Genomic DNA, 26,312 nt, shown 5'->3' on the forward strand with positions numbered 1-26,312 from the left:
TTTAAAGTAATGCAATAATTTACTACATTTGTAAATCAAATAATAAGATTTGTTAGGCAGATTTAAAAGCTTAAGGAAGAACCAAGTTTTAAAATGCAAAACGCTAAAAAAATGTGCAACCTTAATAAAGAGCACATTAATTTTACAAAAGCAAAGAACCCTAGAGCAATCTTTCCTGGGCATAAAAGCAAGCTTCAAAGACACCAATGGCATACACTGAAACTATTCCTTTATGATAAATATTTATGGAGCATTTACTATGTGTCAGGTACAGAGCACATAGTACGGGGTCTGGCGATAACAGCCGTTAGCAAAACAGGAATAGACTCGGTTTTGTGGGTAGAGCATGGTGTTTGAAAGGATGTGGGAATTATAGAAACAATAGATGGGTAGAGGGAGAGAAGAATTCTACAAATGAAATAGCTGAATACAGTGCACCCTCCCTATTCATGGGTTCTGCATCCTCAGATTCAACCAACTGCAGATAGAAAGTATTAAAAAAAAAAAAAAAAGAAAAATCATGAACGTTCCAAAAAGCAAAACTTGAATTTGTCACTCAAGGGCAACTATTTACACAGCATTTACATTGTATTTACAACCATTTTTATAGCATTTATATAGTATGAGGCATTATAAGTAATCTAGAGGTGACAAAGTATTAGGCAGGATGTATGGGGGTTATGTCAAATACTACCTATGAGTATTTTATATGAGGGACTTGAACATCCTCAAGTTTTTGGCATCCATGGTGGTCCTAGAACCAATCCCCTGCAGATTCTGAGAGACAGCTGTATTCCTATATGGAACCCAAGGAAAGATCCTGTGATTCAAAGAGTAGTAACATTTTAGATTCAAGGGAAATGTATACTTTTGAAAGAAAAGCTGATAGAAGGAAGTCATAGGTTTTTTTTCTTGCCTGTTAGGGCCACACCTGCGGCATATGGAGTTTCCCAGGGAAAGGGTTGAATCTGAGCTATAGCCACTGGCCTACACCACAGGCACAGCAACACAGGATCCAAGCCATGTCTGCCACCTACACCACAGCTCACACAACGCAAGATCCTTAACCCACTGAGTGAGGCCAAGAATCAAACCCACAACCTCATGGTTCCTAGTTGGATTCGCTTCCACTGCACCACAAGGGGAACTCCAGGAAGACATAATTTTAGAAAACATCCTCTTTGTACTTGGAAAACTCAGAAAATATAGGTTAGCCAAGGGATGAAAGATAAGATTATAAACCAATAGACTGTTATTAAAAAGGGAGCAGGTAGAAATGGAAATGGGATTAGGTACCAAGCAGAAAAAAAATGGCAGAGTTAGAAAAATCATCATTTGGCACTCATCATGGTAAAAATTGATTCAGACCAAAAAAAAAATGATGCTAAAATTATTTGATGAAAGTTTGATGGGGAACAGGAAATGTACACAGTCCCAAGGTGTTTCCCTACATATTGCATATTCATTACAAAGGAAAAGAGTAACTTTATAGTGGACACTACCTTAAAGTAACAAAATTAAAATCACCAGTAATGAGAAAAACTGACATCATATTCTGCCTGATGTGATACATTTAAAAAAACCAACATCACTTATGCGGTGATCTTGCCAGAAATGAATAACCGGAATCTAATAATAACTGACCTGTAACTTCTCAAAAAATATCAAGGTCATAAAATACAAAGCAAGGCTGAGAAAACCTTCTGGATTTAAGGAAACTAAAGAAACATGACAACTAAATGTAATGTGTAGTTATATACTAGTTACTGCATCAGAAAAAAATTTGAGCATTATTGGAACAAATGATGAACTTTGAATATAGAGTGTATTATAAGATAATACTATTATAACAATGTTAAGCTCCCTAATTTAATCATAGTACTGTGGTTATGTAAAAGATAGTCCTTGCTTTGAGGAGATAGAAGCTGAAGGGTAAAGAGTCACAACATATACAATTATTCTCACATGATTCTGCAATGGTAATTATAACCCATATAATTTATATTGAGAAAGGAAAATAATGTGTTTATAGGTAGATATCCTAATAAAGCAAATATATTGAAATGTTAACAACTGGTGAATCCAGGTGACTTGTGAAAATCTTATTCAAAATAGAAAATTCAAAATAAAATAAAAGCTGAATTAATGACATATAGAAGTGTTTTGAAAAGAGCTCACAGATTGCAAAAAAAAAAAGAAAGAAAGAAAGAAAGAACAAATCCCGTCATGGCGCAGTGGAAACAAATCCGACTAGGAACCATGAGATTTGAGGTTCAATCCCTGGCCTCCTTCAGTGGGTGAAGGATCTGGCATTGCCTTGAGCTGTGGTGTAGTTCTCAGATCTGATCCCAAGTTGCTGTAGCTGTGGCATGGGCCAGCAGCTATAGCTCCAATTGGACCTCTAGCCTGGGAACCTCCATATGCCTCTGGTGTGGCCCTAAAAAGCAAGTGAATAAATAAATACAATTTAAAAAATAAATACTGTCATAGGAAAAAAACCTAATTGTAGGAAACCCCTTAGTCTGCAGGCAAAATGGTCCATCAAGAACCCAGCAGAATTAATTTAAAAAAACCCAATATCCAAACATTCTGAAAGATTTGAAAATACGGAATTAATTCTGAGTAACAGTTTTAACTATAATTAAAAACTGAAGAAAAAAATAAGCCTTGAAATGACAAATACATAAGAAATTATTTAATACATAAACTCTGGGTCTAAAATTCCAGATGACATCAACAATTGTGATGAAAATTATGTTGGGAGTACCCATCGTGGCTCAGTGGAAACAAATCTGGCTAGGATCCATGAGGATACAGATTCAATACCTGGCCTTGTTCAGTGGGTTAAGGATCTGGTGTTGCCTTGAGCTTTGATGCAGGTCATAGACACAGCTCCGATCCAGCTTTGCTGTGGTTGTGGCATAGGCCAATGGCCACAGCTCCGATTCAAACCCTAGCCTGGGAACCTCCATATCCCACAGGTGCAATCCTAAAAAGACAAGAAAAAAGAAAAAAAGAAAGAAAATTATGTTAATTTCTGTAGTGAACGGGGAAATCAATAGTTACTGTTTTCATCTGTGAATACTTTCTGGAGTTCCTGCTGTGGTGCAGTGGGATAAAAATATAACTGCATCGGCTCAAGTCACTGCAGAGGCATGGGTTCAATCCCTAGCCTGGCACAGTAAGTTAAATGATCCAGTGTTGCTCTGCAATGCGGCTGTGGCTCAGATTCAATCCCTGGCCGGGAACTTCCATATGCCATGGGTCTGGCCATTAAAAAAAAGAAATTCCACTATTATTTAGTTAACCAAAGTATCTGTACCTGCCAAAACACTAGAGGACAACAAAATAAAATGTAGTCCATGTATCAAAATATATAAATCAAACAAATAATAACAAAAATGCAGGAAAATTAATATTTTTTAAAGATGATTAAATCAGTCAAAAAGATTTTGTATCCCTTTTTAAAAAGAAATTGACAAGGAATAAAATCTAATTATAGTTTATTTTAAAAGGTGAACTAAATAACACAGAAAAGTAAAATAAATAATATATAAATGTAAACAGAAATGAGGTAGCAATAATAATACCAGTTAAAGTAGAACTTGAGGAAAGAAACAAATATATCAGATTTTGTCTTGTTTTGAGAAAAGATCCAATATGCACAAAATATCATCTACATAAAGTTTTACATACTAAATAATATAGCTCTACACATATGAAGAAAAATGGCCACAAATTCAAGGAGAAATTGATAGAGGCACATTTCTCTGAGTGCATATTTCTCTGATTTCTTGGAGAAATCAAAAGGCAAAAACATTAAGTTGATTTAAAAAAAAGTAAAGATTTCTGGAGTTCCCATCATGGCTCAGTGGAAACTAATCTGACTAGTATCTATGAGGATGCAAGTTCAATCCCTGGCATCCCTCAATGGGTTAAGGATCTGGCGTTGCTGTGCTGTGGTGTAGGCTGGCAGCTATAGCTCCGATTCAGCCCCTAGTCTGGAAACCTCCCTAAAAAGACCAAAAAAAAAGTAAAGATTTTAATGTTCTGAATAATGTGATTTAATGACATACATAATATGTGTATGTTAAACTTTATACACTACAGAAAATAGCAATGGGAACTTTATAAATATTAACACATTTTAGACTACCTAAAAAAATGAATTCCCAAAAGCAAAATTGCACAGATCACATTTTCTGACTGTGCTGTTATTAAACTGGGAAATAAGAGTAAACAACTTCTAAATCGCTTAGGAATTATAAAGCCTGTTCCAAAATAACTGTTGACATAAGAAATTAAAAATATAAATGCAAATTTAATTTTGAAAATATTAGATATAAAAACTCATAGGATGAGGCCAATGTATGGCCTCAGAGGCAGATTCATAGTCTTAAAAAGGTTTTCTTAATATGAAAAAAAATGAAAATAAGCTAACCAACCCAAGAAGAATAATAGAATATAAACCTAAGAAAATTATAAGCTATAAAACAAAAATTAATTCTTAGGTAATAAAAATGGTAGATTATTTTTTTCTTCAGAACTTGAAATTCTTCAGATTTCAAAAAGGAAACAAAAATGGGAATAGAGGAACCAGAAACTAAAGTTGTAGGTTTGATATAGTTATGCAATGTTTTTCACAAGATCATTATTTTTTTCAGTTTCAGTATGGCATTTTACCTTTGTCTCCTTCCTCTTTTTTTTTTTCCCACACTCCTGGCATGTGGAAGTTTCCAGGCCAGGGATGGAAACTGAGCTGCAATTGCAATGTGTGCCACAGCTGCAGCAATGCTGGATCCCTAACCCACTATGCCACAAGAGAAATTCCCACCTTTGTCCTTCCTATTTACTATTATAAACATCTATTTCCCCCCTACTGATTACAAACGTTCATTGTATGAAACTTTGAAGTTAAAGAAAAGCATAATGAAGAAAGTAAAAAATCACCTGTAATCCTGTAACTCTTTCTTAGAAATCACATTTTGCTTTTCTGTATTCTTTAACTATGTAAGCATGCATCCCTAAATATCTTTGGTTTTACTTGTTTTCGAACTGCATATAAATAGAAATTCTCTATATTCTTTTTTGCCTGACTCTGTTCCTTCCACATTGTGAAATTGATCTGCGTTGTTGCTGCGTGTAAGTGTAGTTCTGTTTTCACTGCTGTTAAATAAACCAGTAGATGAATATACCATAATTCCTGTTGATGGATATTTGGATTATTTCCAGTACTATGATGAGTGTATAGCTATAAAGGCTAATATGGCTGCTATGAATAGTGTTGGTAGGAAATTCTTACGCTTGTCCCTTAGGTGTAAATTCCTAGGAGTACAATTGCTGGGTACCCTAATTCTTAACTTTAAAATTTTGGAGGAATCAGGTCAATAAAGGAGAAAATGAGAAATAGATCAATTTATTTAGTCATTCGAGGCCTACTATGAGCAAATGGAGTATGCGCTGAATACACTTTTCATATTGCGACGCTGAACCCGGGTGTTCATTTCCGCTTAAAACCCCCTCCCCAAACTCCCCCCCTTACCCATCCCCAATCCCCCTCACCCATCCCCAATCCCCCTCAGGTTGCCCCCTGCAGGGCCTCTGGCTCCGCCCACTGCGCAGGCGTAGTTGCGACTTCTTCCTGCACAGCCGCCTCCGCTTGCGCACGTGCTTGAGCAGCGCCGCCTTCCTGGGCAGACGTTCCCGAAGTTTCTGCAGGTGCAGGTGAAGAAGTTCTGTTTCACCTAGAAAATTTAGGTTCTGAATATTGGATGAGCGAAGAAGAATACTCAAGGTTTGTGGGGAAAGTGGCGGGTATGGCCAGTCGATATAGAAGCTAGCGAGGTTACAGGTTGAATTTAAAGGGGGAATGTTAATTATCATAAAGTTCAGGAATTCTTAATTTGGACTCAAATATAAGGCCTCCGAGTGGTGTGGAAAGTGAAATTTTACTTTCTGAAAAAGTGAGAATTTAGGCGAAAGTTAAATTTTAGCTTTCCTCAGATGAGCTTGTTCCCACGCACGCTCAACCTCAGGCCCGGCTCCCAGAGTCACTGAGGAACCACGACGCCTCCGTTAACAGCTGAGGACGCTGAGGCACCGGGAGGGAAAGCACCACAGGTTGGGCGTCTCGCCCCGGTTCATCCCCTGGATCCTCAGCTCCCAGTCGCCCGAAAGCAGAAGGGAGCGCGCGGAACCGTCGCTTCCGCCGCAGGGAGCCTCGGGTGTCCAGTGTTCCATTCGCGTTCCTTCCGGGCGGGGGCTGCTGAGGGGCGGCTGTCTGGGGGCTGGGCCTGAGCCGCTCATGAGGGGCGTGGCTTCCACGGGTACCGCCCACCCGGGGGCAGCGGTTTGGGCTCACTAGTGACCCGCCGCTTCGAAGCGCAGATCCTGGCCACACCTACCGAGTGACGGCTGATTTCGCGGCGCCATGAGGCGCTAAGGCCTCCGCCCCCCGCGGCGTCCGCGCGGCGTGTCGCCACCAAGCAGAACCCGCGCTTGGATGATGCCCGCCGGCTCTGGCCGACCGCTGTCTCGCTGCAGGAGCGGGTGGACGTGGGAGCGCTCGAGTAGGCAGGGCGGCTCGGGAGCGGGGCGTAGGGGGTGTTCGGGCTCCGACGAGGGGTGAGCATCCCTCGGCGGGCGGGCGGGCGGACCTAACGCGCCTGGGAATGCGGCCGCCGCGTGTCCCGGGTGCTTTGGCAGTTGTAAGGGCTGAATGGAGGGTTTGCGAGGCTGCTTCGCCTTGCTGCTTCCAGATTCAACTCTTCGCACATCGTGAAACTTTTCGGGTCCCACGGTGGTGTGGGTGCAGAAAGTGTCCTTGCTGTCAGGTAGTTTAATATGCGCCACTTCCTAAGCCCACGCGTACTCAGATCTTATAAGGCAGTTTCTATACTTTGCATATTGTGGTTGAATTTACTACATTTATTTAGAATGCTCAGTTTGGGGTACTTGGCCGCTGTGGTGGCCGTGTGGGAAAAAAACTAGTAATGATGTTATAGAAAATGTAAAGGCTGAGGTTATTTATTGGTAACTGCAAAGCTTTAAAGATATCACAGTTCCCCTGAAGTTTTAAAAACTATGGCTTCCAAGTGCAGTGTGAAGCATCCCAACACCCTAAGTGCGTTATTTGCCTTGGGAGGGGTGACAGATAAATACGGCACTATTTCAAGGTATAAAACCCAAGAGACGCAAAGTGATAATTCGCTAATTTAAGGGTTTGAATTCCGTTTTGACAGTGTATTGTGTGTGTAGAGGGAACAGAAGTAGTAGAGGCTTTAAGAGAGTGTCATTGAGTTTACATTTAGAAAATGGCTAATTTTATTTATTAGGTATTCTAAAAAGGTTTCAGGGCGCTTCCGTTGTGGCTCAGGGGAAACGAGTCTGACTAGTGTTCATAAAGACGCAGGTTCAATCCCTGGCCTCGCTCAGTGGGTTAAGGATGATGCCTTGAGCTGTGGTGTAGGTCTTAGACGGGCTCAGAACTGGCGTGGCTGTGGCGGTAGGCCGGTGGCTACAGCTCCAATTGGACCCCTAGCTTGGGAACCTCCATAATGTCGCGGGTGCAGACAGAAAAAAAATTTTTTTTTTCATTCAGAAGATACTGCTGATTGGAAAGGAGGGAACATTTTAACATCTGAGACTCAAGGGGACTGGAGGAGTGAAATCGTATTTAGAGACATATTCAATTCTCTGCTTACTTTCTTAAAGGTTCTAATTAAAACAAAAGAAAACTCTACCTTATTGCCCAGATACTTAAAAATCTGAACCTTACCCAATCATAAAGATATCAAAATTTGGACAGACTTGCCTTAGTGTCTTGAATACCCTTGCGCATTTTCTTCTCAAAAATACATTGAAGGAGTTCCCATCGTGGCGCAGCGAAAACGAATCCGAGTAGGAATTGTGAGGTTGCGGGTTCAATCCTTTGTCTTGCTCAGTGGGTTAAGGATCCGGCCTTAAGCTCTCGTGTAGGTCGCAGACGCGCTGGGATCTGGCGTTGCTGTGGCTCTGGCGTAAGCCGGCAGCAACAGCTGCGATTAGACCCCTAGCCTGGGAACCTCCATGTGCCGAAGGTGTGGTTCTAAAAAGACAAAAGGCAAATAAATAAATTAATAAAATAAAAATGTATTGAATTGATATGTTGAGGGAAAAATATAGGAATATCTGTAAATGTCAGTTGTCGAACATAGGAAAAATAGCATAATTTTATTTACATTTTCTGGAATTTAACTCTAATGGCTAGTGATAATTTCAGTTTTAGTACATTTTTCAGCCTCATTTTTATAGTTTAATACATTGAATGTTTTCACCATTTCACAGTATATACATATGAAATCATTATGTTGTACACCTGAATCTATTATATAACAATTATATCTCAATACATGTCAATTATATAAAAATTGTTTTATATAACCAGTAAAATATAATTATAGTATTTGCATTAATAATAAATCATTATTGTGCTTTTACTCAATTGCAGGTACTTGAGGATCACTTTTTCTCTCTGTACACTAGTATACTGGGCACTTTTAAATCATAAAGCTATGTTTTATTATACTGAAGGATGACATTATGCTTGGATTGCGAAACTTTTAAATTAGGGAAAACAATAACTGTTTTCACAATACCCAGGGATTAATTTTAGAAAAACTGTCAATTACGATTTTTGGTAAATGTATTACTTTGGTTTGCTTTTGATGTGTTCCTATTTCCTTTCTCGTTTATTTTAAAATATCTCTGCTTTCATGAAGGATGCTTTAGGGCATTTGAAGTACCTGATGGTGTTCTGTTAGATGTGATGGAATCTGCTCAACTTTACAAATCATGATTGTGTTTCACACTTGGAGTTGGTTTTCTTTGAAATACTACTTTTTTTCTATTTGTATTTTGTTACGTTATCCTTATTTATCAAAAACTGTCTTTTTTTGTTGTTGTTCAACAAGTATTTCTAGAGCACCAGTGTATTATTCATTGTTTTAATACGTTTATAAGTGATATTCTAGGATGGTTGGTTTTTACTTCGTAATACTTTGTTTATAAAGTTGGTCTAGTAGTAGGGTTTGGTTGTCAGAACTTAATTTTTAAAAAATATCTGTCTTTTACAAGGTGAAGTAGAGCAAACTAGAAACTTCTAAACAAAGTTTAGAAAAATTTAAACTTATGTATAGAGTAAATTTGATGATTGCTTTAATAAGCAACTTTGCCTATTAAGATAATCCCTGAAGACTAGTAACAACTCTGTGTTCTTGGAGTGTGTAATTCACATAATGTAAAGCCTTTGTAATTACTGCTCTCCAAAACTAATGATAGCCGCTCCTGAGCATCTGTCTTTAATTACAACAGCTGAGACTGGCAAAAGCTGCAGCTCTGCTTTTAGCAGTGTGGCTGTAAATTTATGTGAACAATTAAATCCTTATTAGAACCTAACTTTTGTTTTCACATAGCTTTGGTAGTGCTTATTAGACCTTAAATATGCAAAAAATATTTTGATTTTTGACGTTTGAAACCCAAGGGGACTGGAGGAGTGAAATCAGTATTTAGAGACATATTCAGTACTCTGTCATTGAAGTCATAAGTTTTTCTGAGAGGTTTACTGTAACTCAGCTTGAGGATTTGAGGACAGTAATGCAATAGAGAACATAACTGATTTGAATGTCTGCCTTATCAGGATTCAAATCAAAACCACCTATGATACATGAGCAGACCTGAAGGGGTGCTGGGGGGAGTACTTTCTTTTTGTCAATGAAGATAAAACAACATTTCCTTTACACTTTTATAAGCATAAGCTTCTTGGCGCTGGTATTTTTACAGGTTGAACAAGACTGCAAAGTGGAGGGAGGGGATAAGAATGACATATTTTCTATGAAATCATCAGAAACCATTGTAATTCTCTCATTTAGATGTTCTTAACTTGGGGTACATGGACTTCAGTGATTACTTGAAGCCCCTAATTCTTTGCAAAAAAAAAAAGAGTGGGCTGTGTTATTTTTGTTGATAAAAAGTTATATGACTTTACCAGACTCTTCCAGAGGGTATGAGGCTCCCTCCCCCCAAAATAAATTTAGCAGTAAACTTGAGAGAGGTTGTTTTCAGAGGAACACATTTTCAGTTTTATAAACTGAAATAGCTAGTTAATAGCAGAGCTAGGACCTCAAGTCTATGTTTTTAACTGCCAGTCTTTTGCTTTTTCCATTAATCCACATTTTTGCACCTTGTAGTGACCTGTAATTTTTGACAAGGCAGTGTTATGTATCCTGTGGCTTACAAGTAAAGTCTTGTTTAGAGAGATCTTTAATGCGGGAGCATTAAATGCCAGATGTTAGCAGAAACTGAGTAAAAAACGAATTATTTGTAAATGGAGATATGAACAAATATTTCCTAATATTAATAGATGAAAACATTAAAAACATTACTATGATTTTGTGCCATTAATATAATAGGACAAATCCAAAAGGGACAACACTTTTATAAATTCAGATTCTTTGTTAGTAGAGTTACGTGTTGTGGTGGTCAGGGAAGTCTATGAGTCCTTTGAGCTTGGAATGATAATCTTACTTAAGGTTTATACAAACTATACGTTCTGCGAGGTTCGTTTGTGTGACAAGTTTTAGCCAAGAATTAGGAAGCAACTTCAATGAACAGCAAAAGAAAAGGTTTTAAAAGTTCCACAAAATTCATCTCTCTCTCTCTCTAGAAGAAGACCCAGTTTGTATGTTTACAGGTGTCTTTCAGGCCCTTTCCAATCAGTTAAACCTAGTATTTTAGTTTCTCCAAATGTATTGTGTGCCTACCCATCTGAGGTGTTTGGTCCATACAAAGTCAAGCACTTTACAAATGCTTGTTTTCTCTTAAGGCTAAAAAGAGAATAAGCCTTTACAGGTCAATAAATAGTATAACTAGTTGAAAAAGGATGGAGGAATATTGTGATTAATATTAAACTGTAAGGATAAATTACATCTCCTTATGTGATTAAACATGCACCAGAAGTTCCTGTTGTGGTTCAGCAGGTTAAGGACCCAATGTTATCTCTGTGAGGGTGCAGGTTCGATCCCTGGCATGGCTCAGTGGGTTAAGGATTCGGCATTGCCGTAAGCTGCAACAGGTCACAAATGTAGCTCAGATCCGCTGTAGCCGTTGACTCCTGGCCCAGGAACTTCCGTATGCCACAGGTACAACCCTAGAAAGAAAACACAAAAATGCACCAAAATAGCCAACACTTACATAGTGCTTTGCTATAAATCAGCCATTTTTCTTGCTGTGTATATTAATTCGGTTAACCAGTACAGCAGAAGGGTGTCAATTTACTGAATTAACTTACTGAGTAGATATATATTAATTTATATTTTTATATATAAAAAAACCAAGGCATGGAGAAATTGGGTAAGTTGCCCAGTCAGTAAGAGGCAGAACAGGATTTGGAACCGAGTGATCTAGCTTTACCAAATTACAACTAAAAATATTTATTTCTGATCTATGGTATAAGTTAAATAATTCTCTTTTAAAAACAAGAACTACTTATGCTAATTTTTAAAGAAAAATCATTTGCTACAAATTTGCTGAGTCTGAGAAAAAAGCTAACGGCACATTATTCTGTTTTGGTCACGTTGATATTTATGAACTATCCTAAAGTGGGACTGAAATTTTTTGTCTCACAAAAGAATAACATAACAAAAGGCAAGAAATTGATCCAAGTTCATTTCTTGGCCTGGGGTATTATGACCCATATTCCAGTTCCTTTTTATCTGAGAACCCAGAAATATTCAAGGATTGCTCATAGGTTTCTTCGAAGTCCTTTAAGTCTCCAGCCTATCTACTTGGTGTTACATCCACCAGGTGTATTTTAGTATTTTAGACTTTGCGTGATGAAACTACTTCTATAGAATTTTGAGAAGCCTGTTTGTTACAAGTCAGGTAGAATCTTAAAATGAACAAGATGTTATAAATAGACAAATTATATTAAAACTTTTTAAATTAAAGTATAGTTGATGTTCAATGTTATATGTTACAGGTATACAATATAGTGATTCATGATTTTTAAAGGTTATGCTTCAGTTATAGTTATTATAAAATACTGGGAATATTCCCTGTGTTGTACAGTATATCCTTTTAACGTATTTTATACTTATTAGTTTGTACCTCTTAGTCCCCTCCCAGTAATGCATCTCCCCCCCCCCACTTGCAACTACTAGTTTGTTCTTTGTGTATTAAGATCTATTCTCATGTTAGTGAGGATGCTTATTATTTGTTTGTTGCTAATATAAAAGAAGATTAGAAAATTGCCAGTTGTTACCTTCTCAAATTTAAAATTAAATATGGGGAAAAAAGATTACCTTTTTTTTTTGGCCATGCCCATGGTATGCAGACGTTCCAGGGCCAGGGATCAAACCCATGCCAAAGCAGTGACAATGCTGGATCCTTAACCTGCTAGGCCACCAGGAAACTCTGAAAGATTACTTTTTAAATGAATATTCTGCCTCTTTTATGAGAAGAATGTATAATTTGATACATTTATTTAGGAATCATAATTGTGTATTAGCTTTTGGGGGGCATGACTTTGGTACAAATAGGAATGGTTCAATATTAGTTACATTAAAAAAATTTTTTACCTTTTCTGACCTCAATCAGACCATGGTTCAGCAGACCATAATAGGTAAGTAATGATTTATAGCTGTATTTTCCATACCGAGATATGTATAAAATGAAATTACTTTGAATTCTTTGGACCAATACAGAAAGATAGCTCAATATTCTTAAACAAGAAGAACATCTTGAGATTCAGCACACAGTTCATTGATCTTGGAGGGCAGTCTGAGGAATACCTTGGTTTTTAACTAGAAAGCAATGCAGTCCAGGAAGAAAAGTAGATTCAGCTTTGGTTCAGTCCTAGTTAGAAATGTATCAAGTGATGTCTCATGTATTACCTGTATAGTTATTTTTCGTACATAAATAAAAAGGAATTGGGTAGATTTTTAGATCTGACCAATTTTAGAAATTTGTTGTTAGAGAAAGTAACATAAGCTTTCTACAAGGATTAAATATGTTCTTATTCTTTTCTAAGAGTTTTATGTTTTTAACCCCCTTGAAAATTGTATGTCATTATCTATAATCATCTGATTATTCCTTTGTATTTCCCTAATGTCTTTTAAAAAGTCTCATAGCTATAATAGATTAGGTGCTAATTTTATCCCTGTGCTTTTACAACAATTCCCTAACTCCTTTTAAATGTAATTTCCATCTGCTGAGCAGAGAACGCACTCAGCTTGAGGTTACATTGATTGACTGATCTATTCTTCATCTTTCACAGCCTTGTAGCACAATTAACTTCCATATTTTACACCCCTCCAGCAGCACATCTAATTTCCAGGACTTTGGCCAAGCAATCATCTCTCTGTTTATATCTGTGTAGGGAGGACCAGAAGTGACTTTAATCAGGCAGAATGGCGGCTTTCTTGCTGTTGTCATTTGCTTTTCACTCTGTTTTCAGTACAGTGTGTTTCAATAACTTAGAGGAAGGCATTATATTTAATACTTGAGCTCACTAATAGTAACAGTTATTCTCATTTCTGTTCACCTACAAATATTACAAAACAAGGTTGACATGGAGGAGAAGGATAGGTAATCCAAGTTGTCTTTCTTGTTATGGAATAGGTTCCAAGTTGTACTTTGCTAATTGATTATATGATTGAGTGGTTCTGTTTAGGTCGAGGCAGTCAGAACTTGTGCATTTGAGAAGGTTGAAGGAAGGACTAGGGCTGGAGGATTGAGTAGTGAAGAGTTGATCTGTTTTCTTACCTTTGTCTATAGCCAGAATGACCTTGGCCTCTTTGTGGAATTTGATCTATTTTTACCAAAGTTTCTAGACTCTAAAGAGAAAGGAACCAAGAGAGCCCTAACCCTTGGGGGCCCCTTAACTTTAATTATTCTCCTGTGGAAAGCAGCTAGACTGAAGTACTCTTTCCTGTAGCCTAAGCCTTTGGGATAGTCTTTAAAGCATGTAAATTACTTTTAACTTTGCTCTCATTTGACCATGTATAATTAGGTAGATATAGAATCTTCCTTAGGCCTGGAGGGAAAGACTGCCCCAAACTTTTGAGAAGTCCATCCATGTAGTACAGGATATTAAAACAAAATTCTGATTTCTGGGTCACCACAGAATAATGTAAATGTTTGAGAACTGGTTTTTGCTTCTAGCTTAGGCAATCATTCATATTGGAAATTCACTGATCTGACAGACAACTGGCCATGAGTTACTGTGATAAAGTTTGTTAAACCAAATAGTTTAAAAAGTAATCTCTCTCTTGTCTATTCTCTTTGCCCCAAGGGCAGTAGACTAAACCCAAGCAATAAATATAAATAAGTCTTGAGAAATGTGCTATTAATCCTTAGACTTTTCCTTTGTGAAATGCCCAAATTGTGCCTGATCATCTACATTGGTGGTTTGCAAAATGTGGTCCTAGACCATCAGCATTACCTGGGAGTTTATTAGAAATAAAAAGTATTGGAGTTCCTATTGTGGCGCAGCAGAAATGAATGCAACTAGGGACTATGAGGTTGAGGGTTTGGTCCCTGGCCTCGCTCAGTGGGTTAAGGATCGATCCAGCGTTGCCGTGAGCTGTGGTATAGGTTACAGATGCGGCTTGAATCTGGCATTGCTGTGGCTGTGGTGTAGGCTGGCAGCTGTAGCTCCATTTCAACGCCTAGCCTGGGAACCTCCATATGCTGCTGATGCGGCCCTTAAAAAAAGAAAGAAAGAAAAATTCTTGGGTCTTAGCTCAGACATTAATTGGAAACTCAGGCTGAATTGGAAACTCTGGAGATGGAACCCAGGAATCTGTGTTTTAATAAGCCCTCTAGGTGACTCTGATATATCTTAAAAGTTTGAGAATCACTGACACTAGCACTGGATTACCATGGTTTTTTGCTTTGCTAGTCGATTGCTTCAGTGTAAATACATGTTACTCGTATGGGTGTTACTGCCTATGTGTACTCCAGAAATAGGCAATCTGTGTTATTAGTGTTACATAGAATGGTATCCAAGATAAAGTTGTTGGTGATTTTCTTTTCTGCTTCTTTGTCTTTCCTTCTTGTTGAGTGCCTGGAACAAGGTAGCTGCTTGATAAATACTTGTTACATGAATTAAGTAACTGCCTCCCTTCCCTCCCCAGAAAGCAAAAGGACATTCTTTTAAAACTTATTTTAGATTCACTCTCTGTAGAAGTTGGAAAGTGAGGTTCCCGGTTAAGAACATTTCTTTCTCCTAATTAGTGACACTGGTTGAAAGAGATTGCTAATACCGAAAATAAAAAAGAAGAGAAAAAAGAAATGGTTCCTATGATCACTTTCCTCAGCATTGTCTACCAGTCGATCTCAAACTTAGCTTACATCAGAATCACCTGGAGAACTTGCCCAATCATGATTGCTGAGCCCAACTCTAAGAGTTTCTGATTCAGTAGGTCTGGGATCAGCCAGAAGGGTTTCTTTGCCAACAAGTTTGCAGGTGATTCTGATGCTGCTGGTCTAGGGATTGTAATTTGAGAACCATTGCCCTTGGTTCACTAAGACCCGGAATATAGGTAATTTCATTTACATGAATATTAGTTCCTAGTGCTTCCATAGCCAGTGATCTGTAATTGGAAAGTGTATGTACCTGGATAAGAAACTTACTGAATAATATTTTTTCTCAGATATGTCTGTGTTAAGATCTTCTTTTTCAACATAAGACTTTTTTTTTCAGACCTCTTTAAAAACTGATTTAAAAGTCACCTGCTTAAATAATTGCATATAATATATAATAATAATTGAACTTAATTGAGTGGAGTAGATTCTTTACCCAAATCTTGCCACACTGATCACTTCATTTCTCTGCTGAAACATAAGCTTTGTCAGGAGTTTAGCTAAGCCACTCCATGGTTTTGCTGCCTCAGCATTCATTTTGTTTGGCCAAGCACCTGGTAGTGACCTTAAACTGAAACTAATCCCCTCATGCACATTCATGCCCTAGGTAGTAGCCCTTAGAATCACAAGCACATGCAGGTTTCTGATTCAACTATCCTGAGAGTCAGCTGTCCCCCCTCCCTCCCACAGCCATCCCCTTCTGTGCCTTTGTGACTTACCAAAACCCTGCTCTTTTGGTTTGAGTTCATCAATCCAGCCTAAGCCTAAAGCATTTCACACAGAGACCCTAATAAAGGTATGTGCCTTAGGTCCTGCCGCTGCACTCTGCCTTGACCTCCCCATGTGGTCTCATGAGGTGTATCAAATACTTCCTTCAGGACCTGTGAATAATGAATTTCTTTATTTCAGTTCTTTTTTTTTTTTTTCTTTTTATGGTTATACCCATGGCGTATGGTCCAGGGCTGAGGTCGAATTGGAGATGCAGCTGAGGCCTGTGCCACAGCCGCAGTAATGCTGGATCCAAGCTGCATCTGCAGCCTACACCACAGCAATGCCAGATCCTTAACACACTGAGCCAGGCCAGAGGTCAAACCCACTTCCACACAGAGACAACCATCTGGTCCTTAACCCACTGAGCGACACTGGGAACTCCTCAGTTCCTCTTGTGGTCTATTGTTGAACCTTGGCTAACCACCTGACACCTTGTGCTTTATTTCATAAGTGTTAATTTGATGAATTAAAAGCTTACTTAATTTTCCAAAAAAGTTTTATACTCAAACATGCCTTATTTATCTTCTAAAGTTGGTATTTCTTTTTCTATTTTCTGTTCTATTACATCAAAATCCTAAAGAATGGGAAAGTTGACATTTCTCTATTTTTTTTGTACAACACAGTTTTCTAGACTTGATTCCTTGTCACTTGAATTCTTAACACATTCTTAGCATCTCCTGAAACAGGTTAAAATGAGGTGAAACTGAGGCTTTTTTCCTCTGACTCTTTTATAAGCCATCTTTTTCTTGCTAGTTAGTTCTGAAGAAGAAAATCTGAAATATGTCGATGAATACAGAATTCTTACATTTAATAGAAACTTTAGTTAAATGTCTCAGCCACACCCATACATCAAATGCATACATTCTCTGCAGATTCAAGTCAAAGTTTCTTTACTAGATAGGTTCTATTAGAGAAAAAAAGTCACTAAGATAGTTTTAATTTTTCTCTTAATGGATTATCTCCCATGATTTTGTGGAAAGGCTTACTAAATCAGTACTTGCTTTCTTTAAACTTGTGGTTGATGTTTCTCTGTGATTTCACTGTCCCCATTCCAGTTTTTTCCTATTCCAGTGGTTTTGTTTGCCACCATTTTGCCATTCCAGAAAGTCTGGAATGGCTCTGTGCAAGTGTCTTTATGTTAATATCCTTTCTCGAGCAACGTTTATGATCAAACTAAATGAAAATTGGTAACTTTTTTTTTTGTCTTTTTGCTATTTCTTGGGCCGCTCCCGTGGCATATGGAGGTTCCCAGGCTAGGGGTCTAATCGGAGCTGTAGTCTCCGACCTACACCAGAGCCACATCTGCAACCTACACCACAGCTCATGGCAATGCCGGATCGTTAACCTACTGAGCAAGGGTAGGGACCAAACCCGCAACCTCATGATTCCTAGTTGGATTGGTTAACCACTGCGCCACGACGGGAACTCCCCAAAATTGGTAACTTTTATACATATCTTCATATTTGTTTTTTAGACATACCAGTCATACTAATTTAAAAGTTTTGGGAGTTCCTGTCATGGCTTAGTAGTTAACAAATCTGACTAGGAACCATGAGATTGTGGGTTCAATCCCTGGCCTCACTCAGTGGGTTAAGGATCCGGCATTGCCATGAGCTGTGGTATAAGTCACAAATGTGGCTCGGATTTAGCATGGCTGTGGCATAGGCCGGTGGCTACAGCTCCGTTTAGACCCCAGCCTAGAAACCTCTACCTGCCAAGGGTGTGGCCCTAGAAAAGACAGAAAGACAAAAAAAAAATTTTTTAAATAAAAATTTTGATAACTCCTGTCATGGCTCAGCGGAAACGAATCTGACTAGTATCCTTGAGGATGCAGGTTCGATCCCTGGCCTCATTCAGTGGGTTAAAGACCTGGCATTGCTGTGAGCTATGGTTTAGGTTGCAGATGCCGCTCAGATCCTGAGTTGCTGTGGATGTGGCGTGGGCCAGCAGCTATAGCTCTGATTCGACCCCTAGCCTTGAAACCTCCATATGCCATGGGTGTGCCCCTAAAAAGACAAAAAAATAATTTTTAAATGAAAGTTTGCTTCAGATTTTTATTGCTGTACTGACTTAAAAGTTGTATTTTAACTCACTGTAATTATAATAGACTACAAATGCCACTGATCATTAACTTCTAAATGTGCATATAAGTATTACTAAATATTTCATACTGTTATTGATATTCTTACATGACCGCCAGCTCACCATCACTATCAAATTGCCCAAAACTTCTACTTACTGGCATTTCATTTGTATACATCAGTCTCTCATCCTTTTTACCTTGATACTGCATGGCTATATTACTTTCAGTTGTCTCTTTATATTCTTTCCTTGTATTTATTTGGGTCTCTTGGGCAATGAAACATCATTAAAGCACTTGAGTAAAACATGGGTAAAATAATGAATCAATAAAGCCTAAGATTTTCTTTTGTTTATACACTGACTTTTAAAATGTGAAGTAGGGAGTTCCCTGTTGACTGAGTGTGTAAAGGGTCTGGCTGTGGTGTGGGTGGGATCCCTGGCCCGGGAACTTCTGTATGCTGCAGGCCTGGCCCCCCCAAAATGTGTGGTAATGATATTTTCTGAAATGGATCTATAATATCTATTTTAAATACTTTTTTTATATTCTTGAATATTTAACCTGGAGAAAAGAAAAAGTCTAGAATTTGAGTTAAGTCCAAAGTTTTGCTGGATGTTTCACTAATAAAAAAATGTTTTAAAGAATGCATAGCATTTTAATCTGTGATTAGAAACATTTAAATATTACCATATAGCGAGTAGTATCATGCTAAAATTAAGACATAAACATGAAGCTAATTATAATAGGTCGTCAAGATTTGGCCTAACTGTAATGATGCATATAGTCAGTTAACGTTTAAATGACTCTAGAAAGAAACTTAAGAACTGGTTGAGGAGTTCCTGCTGTGACACAGTGGGTTAAGACTCCCAACTGCAGCAGCTTGGGTCACTGTAGAGATGTGTATTTGATCCTCAGCCTGGGAACTTCCATGTGCTGCAGGTATGGCCCCCCACCAAAAAAAAAAAAAAAAAAAAACCCTGCTTGGAATAGTATGGTGCTTTAGAATCTAGACATCAATCCTGGACTTGAAAACCAACTTAGCAGTTGAATAACCTTAGGCAAGTATTTTGAACTTTCTAAGTCTCTGTTTTCTCATCTGGGAAATGGGAATAGTTCTACAGTCAGTGAAGATTAAATGAGATACTGTATATAACGTACCTACATAGAGCATAGCATATATCACAACTGTTTACAATGACTCTTAATGAAAATTTTGGTGTAAAACTAGCAGTATTACTTAGCATTTTGTGCTGTATATAAAAATCCAAGAGCCAACTCATCCACTATGTCACAGTGTCGTTTTCTCTACTGGATGGCCAGTGGTGAGCTGATTCTGAATAGCAGATGAAAAGAGGAATGAGAGAGGAGAAAAGAATGCAGGGGTGTGAAAGAAGCCCTGAGACATGCAGAAAATCAGTCCCTCCTCCTAAATAAAACAGGAGTGAAAGGCAAGCAGAAATCAAGAGAGAAAAAATGAATGAAGATGGTAATGAAGAGATTATCCCAGAGGGAGCTTCTGACCATAATTTCTACATATTTCTGCCTTTTTATTTTTTTGTAGATATCCCTTTGTCATTTTTCATGAATGGACTGAGTCCTGATCATGACTATATGATGGTAGATTCCATTGAAGAGTGGTAAGTATTTCAAATAATGACTTTGCTACTGCTATTACTTAAAATAACGTCTTGACCTTTTTTTTAAATCTACTTTGGGTAAACTCTTCTACTTTGCAATTGACTTATAAATAATTAGCAAGTTAAAAGATACCTGAAGAAAGTGTGTATTTTTTCACTTACTGGAGTACTTTAAAGTATGTGCATATTTATCCTTTGCAATAAATATTTACTGGGCATTTTATAAGCAACTATGGTTCTGGAGGTAGAAATATGGGTAAATTACAGTCCAGTGGGGAAGACTGGCCCATACAAAACTGACCTTAATTTAGTATAAGTATTGAATTTTTGAACAGCTAAGTTGGAAAGTCAGGCCGGTATATGAAAATATTGCTTAGAACATCTGTGGTATTCTGAATTACCATTTGAACCAGTACATAATCAGAATAAAAAAATTTTTTTAAACTTAGTTATTTTGTATCTGGAGTTTTTCATTTTTACATATTTTTAGTCAAAAGTAGTATTACCACATTAGGTCACCCACATATTAATCGGATGGGTTTTAAATGATATTTGGTTGATTCTAAAAACAAGACGTCTCAGAAGATGGAAATTGGACCAGCTGTTGACATTCAAAAAACAAAAGTCCCATAGTCAGAAATACTACAGGCAAATACATTTTCTAAGTCACTTGAAAATTACAGGAGGGATCGAGACTGTTTAATTTATGAAGCTATCAAACTCTAATAGCATCAACTTGTATACAATTTCTTGCATATACATGGAACTACAGAGAAAATGTAAATAAATAGAGCCTGAAAGCGATTGAGAATGGGTAAGAGTTTACAATACAATATTAAGCCTTTCTGAATCACAGATGAGAAGAGTAAAGCTTAGGAACAGACTTTATTGAATGGCAGAATCAGGACAGGAAATCCATGTCTACTGATGTCTTGTATACTATATCATAAATACTTGTGAAAAATTCTTTTTCAAACCAGTTTCATAGAACTTTAAAAAATGAGAAGTTGGATAAGTAACTCATAAGAGTATGAGCTTTCTGGCCAGGTTCCTTTCAGCTACTTGTAACTAGGCCTGACAATTTAGATCTTCTCCCTCTTAACTGGTTATGGTGATTAGTTCTAGACTTTTCTGCATTTGAGAAAAAAATTGCTTTTTCAATCTTAGTAAAGTCTTCAAAACAATTCTGAGAGCTTCTCTCATAATTTTTTTGGGTAACATTCCATAATATATTTATTAAATTCACTCCGAGGTAGTGAGATTTTATTCTCCCTAAGTAGTTCAAATTAGTGAAGTTTTAATGTAAATTTCTAGGATATAGATACAGTGCATTCTATATATGATATTTTCTTTTAATGGAGTATGTCTTTCTGGGGAAGTGGTTGATGTGGGTGCTGATTTTCAGAAGTACACAAATTCTTTGTGTTTCTAAATCTTTTAAACCTAAGGGAAACAAGTATCAGAAGAACAGAGCTGTTCTCTTGGGAGTTATGTTGGCTTTTTAAAAATCTTCCTTGTTATTTTCTGTAGTGAGTCCAGGTAGCTACTAGAATTACTTCATAGTTGTTATAAACCCTTGTCTTTGACTTATAATAATGCCCTCCAGGGAAGTAAGACTCAACAGATGGCTCATCTTCTCCAAAAGGATTTGATAATCTCCACATGGGGCTCTTTCTAAAAAATTTTGAGACAGTAGCAAAGTAAACATGATGAGTGAGAAGAAATAAGATAGTCTTGATGGTCATTTTTAATAAAATTCAAAGCAAAATGAAACTATTCTTGAACCTCTTTTGCTATTTTATTTCCAGTTTTCTGGTAACTTTGTATGAAGAAGGTGGAGATGATCTAGAAACAGTTTTTGTTTAATAACTTCACCTTCTGTGTGTGAGACTGAAGGGCAGTTTAAAACAAAAACAACTTTGATTGTCATTATTCTGCATTTAAGCATTTCATATGCCCTCTCCCCAAGCTCCAAGTCACTCATAGCCAAACCTCAAGTTAAAGAACTTGAGAGAGAATAAATGATAGAACTTTCTAAGTCACTGAGTGACATTGAGCTTTCTTTAAATGTATGTGTTCAGAAAGTGTTGACATTTAAACCTTTTGAATAACCTCTAAATATATCTAATGGGATATATGACGCATAATAATGGTTTCATGAATGTTGAATCTGAAATCAGTAAAAAAAAAAAAAGAAAGAAAGAAAGAAAGAAAAAGATGATCTGATGCTCAGCCAGGTGTTCCTGCCCAAATTAATGGAGAAATAAAGGTAAATAACATTCTTAAGTGAAAGAATTATTTAACAGATGGTTTTTAAGTAAGCAGCTTAAGGGCATTCTCTCCCTCTTCAACAAAGTTTGGTTTCAAGCCTCTCGGCCAATGAAAAGCAATGTATTGTTTACTTCTTCAGTACCCCCTTCCCAATTTAAGAGACATTTATTGAAAATCCATTTACATACAGTTACATGTTAAACTTTGAGTTATTAAGCTGTACATTTTTTTATCTGAGTCTTTTCCTTTCTTATCATACAGCTCTTAATCTTAGCTCTCTTATGATCAGTTCAGCCTGACCTATTGGAGATCTTATAAAAATATTCCAGGAGTTCCCGTCGTGGCGCAGTGGTTAACGAATCCGACTAGGAACCATGAGGTTGCGGGTTCGGTCCCTGCCCTTGCTCAGTGGGTTAACGATCCGGCGTTGCCATGAGCTGTGGTGTAGGTTGCAGATGCGGCTCGGATCCTGCGTTGCTGTGGCTCTGGCGTAGGCTGGCAGCTACAGCTCCGATTCGACCCCTGGCCTGGGAACCTCCATATGCCGCGGGAGCGGCCCAAAGAAATAGCAAAAAAGACAAAAAAATAAAATAAAATAAAAATATTCCAATTCATATTTTTCCTTAGTGCTCTGTTTGTTTATTGTGACATCACAAGGAATTTCTCCTTCCAGTTTTCTGTCATTATCCTATTCCTTTCCATGGGCCTGGATCTTTTTGCTCTTGGCCTCTTCAATGTAATGCCTCATTTCTACAAGGAAACATTACCAGAAACTGCCACTGTTCTGGGATTGCAGATACGCTATACTTAAAAAAAAAACAAAAACCCACAATCTCAGAGTTCCAGTTGTGGCTCAGTGGTTCGGGAACCCAACTAACATCCATGAGGACTTGGATTCATTCCCCGGCCTTGCTCAATGGGTTAAGATGCAGTGTTGCCATGAGCTGTGGTGTAGGTTTGCAGACGTGGCTCGGATCCCAAGTTGCTGTGCCTGTGACATAGGCCAGCAGCTTCAGCTCTGATTAGACCCCTAACCTGGGAACCTCCATATACCACAGATATGCCCTTTAAAAACAAAACAAAAAACCCACGATCTCTTTTTCCATGCCTCCCGTTCCATCTCTCCCCTTGTGCCTTTAGCATCACTGTAATCTCTGCCTCTCTCACACTATATGTATGTATATATTTAAATATATATATATATATATTTATGGCTGGGAATGGCATATGGATGTTCTCAGGCCAGGAACTGAATCTGAACCACAGCTGTGACAATGCCTGAATCCTTTAACCCACTGCCCTGGGCCAGGGATTGAACCTACCCCTGCACAGTGACCTGAGCCACTACAGTCAGATACTTAACCCCCTAGGCAGAAACTCCTTGCCACTGTATTTTTTATCAGCCTCTTTTGGCATACTTTGTATCATTATTGAAACTGGGATTTGTCCATGGTCACTCATTTGATAATATCCTGACAGTCTAGCTTTCCTTTCCCCTGAAATGCTTAGCATTGCTAGAGAGAGTATCATGATTAATACTGCTGTATCTGACTTGAACTTTTTTATATTATGTTTTCAGTTAGGGATCAAGTCTTGTTTTCTTACAAATAACTATTTATGTTGGCACCATTTAATAAATAAACTCTTTCCTGATAAATTGACAGTATACCTTTATCATGTATTAATTTTTCATAGAAATTTAGATTTATTTCTGGATCTCTTCTGGTCCTGCTATCTATGTATGTCCTGAGCCAATACTTTATCATTTTGATTATAGTAACATTACAATAAATTTTAATAATGGTTAAGGATATTGCTATTCTCAGTCATTTATTCTTCTGCGTGAATTTTTACATCTTTTTTTTTTTTTTGCTTTTTAGGGCCACACTTGCAGCATATGAAAGTTCCCAGGCTAGGGGTCAGTTGGAGCGATAGCTGCTGGCTATGCCACAGCCACAGCAATGCCAGATCCAGGCCACGTCTACGACCTACACTACAGCTCACAGCAACGTGCCAGATCTGTAACCCACTGAGCAAGGCCAGGGATTGAACCCACGTCCTCATGGTCAGGTTCGTTCCTGCTGAGCCATAACGGGAACTCCCTGTTTTTATTTTGTTCATGATTTTCTTGCTGTGCAAGACCTTTTTAGTTTAATTAGGTCCCATTTATTTTGGGGTTTGTTTATATTACTCTAGGAGATGGATCCAAAAAATATTGCTGCAATTTATATCAAAGAGTTTCCTGCAGGAGTTCTCACTGTGGTGCAGCAGGATTGACAGTGCCTTGGGAGTGCTGAGACTCACATTTAATTTCCGGCCCAGCACAGTGGGTTAAGGATCCAGTGTTGCTGCAGCCACATTTAGGTTGCAAATGTTGCTTATATCTGATCCCTGGCCCAGGAACTCCATATGCCATGGGGTGGCCGAAAAAAACAAAAGAAAAAATAGTGTCTTGCCTAAGTTTTACTCTATAGTTTTATAGTATCTGGTCTTATATTTAGGTCTTTAATCCATTTTAATGGTGTTAGAGAATATTCTAATTTCATTCTTTTGCATGTAGCTGTCCAGTTATCCCAGCACCACTTATTGAAGTGTCTATTCTACATTATATATTCTTGCCTCCTTTGTCATAAATTAATTGACCACATGTGCTTGGGTTTACTTCTGAGCTTTCTATCCTGTTCCATGGATCTATGTGTCTGTTTTTGTGCCAGTACCATACTATAGCTTTGTAAATAGTCTGAAATCAGGGAGTATGATTCCTCCAGCTCCTTTTTTCTTAAGATTGTTTTGGCTGTGCAGGGTTTTTTGTGTTTCCAAACAAATTTAAACTTTTTTTTTGTTCCAATTCTGAGAAAAATGACATTGTTAATTTGATAGGGATTGCATTGAATCTGTAGATTGCCTTGGGTATGGTAAGTCATTAAAAGACTCTTTTATCTGAAAAAAACCTAAGGAGAAAAAGTGATTCACAGAAAAAATAAACAGGATGACTTATCTTACTAATATTGAAAGAAATGCAAATTAAAACCACGGAGTTCTCTTTTTAGTATTTACAAAGATTTGTTTGACAACTAAAAAATATTTTTAGAGAATATTTGAAAATTTATCTTATACAAGTATAAATTAATTAAAACAAAAAAGGCCAGATAAGGACAGATGAGTTGCTAAGAGACTAAGAAAACACCACCTGAGAAGTAGCTGTAAAATCAGGATTATGAAGTCACAGAAGTCAGGGCATTATTTCAAGTCATTGTATTATTTCAAGAAGAGATTAGTCAAAGAGTTTCAAAAGTAGAGAGGCCAAATAAGTTTTGAGCTAGAAATGCCTAATGTGGGTAGAAGCTGACATGGAAATCGTTGGTGACTGAAGATTTCTGTTCAGGTAGAGTAAAGGAGATGGAAATCAAAGTAGATTGAGGAGGAAGTAAAAAGTAATCTAGATAAGGGCAAATCTAACCCTGGAAGGTTTTGTCTGTTTCGCTTTTTACTTGATCATGTGTCAGCCTGTTTAAATGTTGTGGGGCTACATGCAGAAAAGCAGAGTGTGTAGGAATGAAATAGAATATAGTGGAGAGATAATTGAGACAATGGGAGCATAGGAGAAAAAGCCCCAAAATGGAAATCATGAGACCTAATTTTTATTGTCCCAAGACTTCAATACTTAGTTGCATCATTTCTGAGGAGCTGGCGAACTTTCTCTGTAAAGGGCTAGATGGTAAATCCCTTAGTCTTTGTGGCATAGGGTCCCTCTTATATTTACTCAACTATGCTATTCTAATAGGAAAGCAGCCATAGACAATGGAGAAATGAATATATGTGGTTATATTCCAGTAAAATTTGCTATGGACCCTTAAATTTGAATTTCATATAATTTTTCAAGCAACATGAAATATTATTCTTGATTTCTTTTTTTTTAAGTCATTAGCTGTGGACCCTACAAAAACCAGTAGTGGGCTGGTTTTGACACCCAGGCTGTAGTTTTCCAACCCCTGATGTGTGAAATGAAAAGTTGGACTAAAATATATGTCATCTTGACATCATATTGTCCTAACTGGGGATTCTTGACTTAATCTCACTAATGTGTATGTAGGTTATCATATGTATGATCTGATTTAACCTTTTATCAGAAGTAATTCTTGCTCTCAACT

General features: G+C 37.6%; 1 protein-coding gene across 1 annotated transcript in view; it reads left to right on the forward strand.

Moving 5' to 3' along the window:
* Positions 1-6,482: 6,482 nt before the first annotated feature.
* The window catches only part of TEX15 (testis expressed 15, meiosis and synapsis associated), a 64,700-nt gene continuing 44,870 nt past the window's right edge, over positions 6,483-26,312 (forward strand). Inside the window, 2 exon segments of the mRNA XM_047772536.1 lie at positions 6,483-6,569; positions 19,815-19,890. The gene's annotated coding sequence lies outside the window, so the exon portion shown is untranslated.

Source organism: Phacochoerus africanus, chromosome 3 (genome assembly GCF_016906955.1).
Source record: "Phacochoerus africanus isolate WHEZ1 chromosome 3, ROS_Pafr_v1, whole genome shotgun sequence".
NCBI classification, from domain to species: domain Eukaryota; kingdom Metazoa; phylum Chordata; class Mammalia; order Artiodactyla; family Suidae; genus Phacochoerus; species Phacochoerus africanus.